This window comes from Eurosta solidaginis, unplaced genomic scaffold (genome assembly GCF_040869045.1).
Source record: "Eurosta solidaginis isolate ZX-2024a unplaced genomic scaffold, ASM4086904v1 ctg00001311.1, whole genome shotgun sequence".
Taxonomy (NCBI): domain Eukaryota; kingdom Metazoa; phylum Arthropoda; class Insecta; order Diptera; family Tephritidae; genus Eurosta; species Eurosta solidaginis.
This window is the reverse complement of record NW_027137066.1, coordinates 90001-94542: the sequence shown is the minus strand read 5'-3', so window position 1 is coordinate 94542 and position 4542 is coordinate 90001. Positions and strand designations below refer to the sequence as shown.

Genomic DNA, 4542 nt, shown 5'->3' with positions numbered 1-4542 from the left:
TTCCTTACCTAGGCCGCTTACACAAAATATATTAGCGAAGCTCATATATATATAACTTGTTCACTTTCATTATTTAAATCGTTGCTTGTACGGCAGTATTATTTACAAAGAGAAAAATGTAAATGAAATATTACAATAATGTACAAATAAAGCAACTAAAATTTTGTTAGTTGAACTTTATTATATTTGGGCTAATAAAGTCGATATATTTATACAGATGTGTTTTAAGCGACCAATGAAAGTAAGTGAGGTTTTCCTTACCTAGGCCGCTTACACAAAATATATTAGCGAAGTTCATATATATATAACTTGTTCACTTTCATTATTTAAATTGTTGCTTGTACGGTAGTATTATTTACAAAGAGAAAAATGTAAATGAAATATTACAATAATGTACAAATAAAGCAACTAAAATTTTGTTAGTTGAACTTTATTATATTTGGGCTAATAAAGTCGATATATTTATACAGATGTGTTTTAAGCGACCAATGAAAGTAAGTGAGGTTTTCCTTACCTAGGCCGCTTACACAAAATATATTAGCGAAGCTCATATATATATAACTTGTTCACTTTCATTATTTAAATTGTTGCTTGTACGGTAGTATTATTTACAAAGAGAAAAATGTAAATGAAATATTACAATGAAGCACAGCACAAATAAAGCAACAAAAATTTTGTTAGCTGAACTTTATTATATTTGGGCTAATAAAGTCGATATATTTATACAGATGTGTTTTAAGCGACCAATGAAAGTAAGTGAGGTTTTCCTTACCTAGGCCGCTTACACAAAATATATTAGCGAAGCTCATATATATATAACTTGTTCACTTTCATTATTTAAATTGTTTGCATATGCAGAGTAATATTATTTACATTAAACACAAAAAATATAATTTTTATTATATTTTTCAAATATAATTCTGGTTGATCCTGCCAGTAGTTATATGCTTGTCTCAAAGATTAAGCCATGCATGTCTAAGTACACACGAATTAAAAGTGAAACCGCAAAAGGCTCATTATATCAGTTATGGTTCCATAGATTGTTAACAGTTACTTGGATAACTGTGGTAATTCTAGAGCTAATACATGCAATATAAACACGGACCTTATGGAACGTGTGCTTTTATTAGGCTAAAACCAAGCGATCTTTATAGATCGTTATATTGGTTGAACTCTAGATAACATGCAGATCGTATGGTCCTGTACCGACGACAGATCTTTCAAATGTCTGCCCTATCAACTTTTGATGGTAGTATCTAGGACTACCATGGTTGCAACGGGTAACGGGGAATCAGGGTTCGATTCCGGAGAGGGAGCCTGAGAAACGGCTACCACATCTAAGGAAGGCAGCAGGCGCGTAAATTACCCACTCCCAGCTCGGGGAGGTAGTGACGAAAAATAACAATACAGGACTCATATCCGAGGCCCTGTAATTGGAATGAGTACACTTTAAATCCTTTAACAAGGACCTATTGGAGGGCAAGTCTGGTGCCAGCAGCCGCGGTAATTCCAGCTCCAACAGCGTATATTAAAGTTGTTGCGGTTAAAACGTTCGTAGTTGAATTTGTGCTTCATACGGGTAGTACAACTATAATTGTGGTATGTACATTACCTTATGTATGTAAGCGTATTACCGGTGGAGTTCTTATATATATTGGATACAATGTATTCTTTATATATTCCTCCTATTTAAAACCTGCTTCAGTGCTCTTCATCGAGTGCTGTTGTGGGCCGGTACATTTACTTTGAACAAATTAGAGTGCTTAAAGCAGGCTCCAAATGCCTGAATATTTTGTGCATGGGATAATGAAATAAGACCTCTGTTCTACTTTCATTGGTTTTTAGATCAAGAGGTAATGATTAATAGAAGCAGTTTGGGGGCATTAGTATTACGACGCGAGAGGTGAAATTCTTGGACCGTCGTAAGACTAACTTAAGCGAAAGCATTTGCCAAAGATGTTTTCATTAATCAAGAACGAAAGTTAGAGGTTCGAAGGCGATCAGATACCGCCCTAGTTCTAACCATAAACGATGCCAGCTAGCAATTGGGTGTAGCTACTACTATGGCTCTCTCAGTCGCTTCCCGGGAAACCAAAGCTTTTGGGCTCCGCGGGAAGTATGGTTGCAAAGCTGAAACTTAAAGGAATTGACGGAAGGGCACCACCAGGAGTGGAGCCTGCGGCTTAATTTGACTCAACACGGGAAAACTTACCAGGTCCGAACATAAGCGTGTAAGACAGATTGATAGCTCTTTCTCGAATCTATGGGTGCATGGCCGTTCTTAGTTCGTGGAGTGATTTGTCTGGTTAATTCCGATAACGAACGAGACTCAAATATATTAAATAGATGCTTTCAGGATTATAACGTTGAAGCTTATTATAGCCTTCTTTCATGAGTTTACTAATTGGTTTACAAATGTTTGAATGTGTTTATATAAGTGGAGTTATACCTGTTGGTTTGTCCCATTATAAGGACACTAGCTTCTTAAATGGACAAATTGCGTCTAGCAGTAACGAGATTGAGCAATAACAGGTCTGTGATGCCCTTAGATGTCCTGGGCTGCACGCGCGCTACAATGAAAGTATCAACGTGTATTTCCTAGACCGAGAGGTCTGGGTAAACCGCTGAACCACTTTCATGTTTGGGATTGTGAACTGAAACTGTTCACATGAACTTGGAATTCCCAGTAAGTGTGAGTCATTAACTCGCATTGATTAAGTCCCTGCCCTTTGTACACACCGCCCGTCGCTACTACCGATTGAATTATTTAGTGAGGTCTCCGGACGTGATCACTGTGACGCCTAGTGTGTCACGGTTGATATGCAGAAGTTGACCGAACTTGATTATTTAGAGGAAGTAAAAGTCGTAACAAGGTTTCCGTAGGTGAACCTGCGGAAGGATCATTATTGTGTTCCAATCCGAAAATAAAAACGAAAAACACACAAAAAACAACAATAATAACAATAATAATATACACTACAATAAAAGTACATTAAAAATCATGTACAGTAGTGTATATATTATTTACAGAGAACAAAATGTTCTAAAAAATATATATGTGTTTTAAGCGACCTAGGCCGCGGCACAATATATTTAAATAAAGCATAATAAAAAGCAACTAAATTGTTGTATATTATTATGCAATTAAAGGAATTGACGGAAGGAAAGAACAAAATGTTCTAAAATATGAAAACTTAAATGGGTGATGAAACAATATATATATGTGTTTTAAGCGACCTAGGCCGCGGCACAATATATTTAAATAAAGCCATAATAAAAAGCAACTAAATTGTTGCATATTATTATGCAATTAAAGGAATTGACGGAAGGAAAGAACAAAATGTTCTAAAATATGAAAACTTAAATGGGTGATGAAACAATATATATATGTGTTTTAAGCGACCTAGGCCGCGGCACAATATATTTAAATAAAGCCATAATAAAAAGCAACTAAATTGTTGCATATTATTATGCAATTAAAGGAATTGACGGAAGGAAAGAACAAAATGTTCTTAAATATTATTATTATAATAATAATATATAAAATAAATACTTACTACAATTAGGCACAGATAAAGCAGCAAAAATTTTGTTAGATGAACTTTATTATATTTGGGCTAATAAAGTCGATATATTTATACAGATGTGTTTTAAGCGACCAACGAAAGTAAGTGAGGTTTTCCTTACCTAGGCCGCTTACACAAAATATATTAGCGAAGCTCATATATATATAACTTGTTCACTTTCATTATTTAAATTGTTGCATGTGCAGTGGTATGATATTTATAAAAACAAAAAGAAAATGTTCAAATTTTGTTAGTTGAACATAATTATATTGGGCTTATAAAGTGTATATATTTATACATATGTGTTTTTTAAGCGACCAACGAAAGTAAGTGAGGTTTCCTTACCTAGGCCGCGGACACAAAATATATATACAAGTTCAATCATATATTATTGTTCTATTTCATTATTTGTAATTTTTCTATTTTTGTATTATAATACCCTATATAAACATTATATGGTTGTACTTACGATTTATTTAAAAATAAATAAAGGATAAGTTAATTTGTTTGCATTAACAATGTAAAAATTGTTTTTGTAAACTAAGACATACGCAACTGAAAAATGTTTGGGTAAAAATTGGATTATTTATTGATGTTTCAATAAATATGAAAATTTAAAAAAAAAATTGACATACAATTAAAAAACAAAAATTTAAAACTCTAAGCGGTGGATCACTTGGCTCATGGGTCGATGAAGAACGCAGCAAACTGTGCGTCATCGTGTGAACTGCAGGACACATGAACATCGACATTTCGAACGCATATTGCAGTCCATGCTGTTACGTACTTTAATTTATTTTAAAGTGCTGCTTGGACTACATATGGTTGAGGGTTGTAAGACTATGCTAAATAAGTTGCTTGATCTTTTAATTTTTAATTGAAAGATTTTAAAGCAAATGGTATATTATTGGATATACATAATCCATAATATGAATAGTCAAATTAAAATATATATAATAAAAATATATTTTCAAGA

The 4542-nt window shown here is 33.5% G+C and overlaps 2 non-coding genes across 2 annotated transcripts; both read left to right on the top strand.

Annotated features, from left to right (window-relative positions):
* The first annotated feature begins 917 nt into the window (after positions 1-917).
* Positions 918-2906, top strand: LOC137236080 (small subunit ribosomal RNA). The gene has a single exon (XR_010948238.1). It is a non-coding gene; the product is annotated as a small subunit ribosomal RNA (ribosomal RNA).
* Positions 2907-4222: 1316 nt separating this feature from the next.
* Positions 4223-4401, top strand: LOC137236088 (5.8S ribosomal RNA). Its single transcript, XR_010948245.1, has one exon. It is a non-coding gene; the product is annotated as a 5.8S ribosomal RNA (ribosomal RNA).
* Positions 4402-4542: the final 141 nt, after the last annotated feature.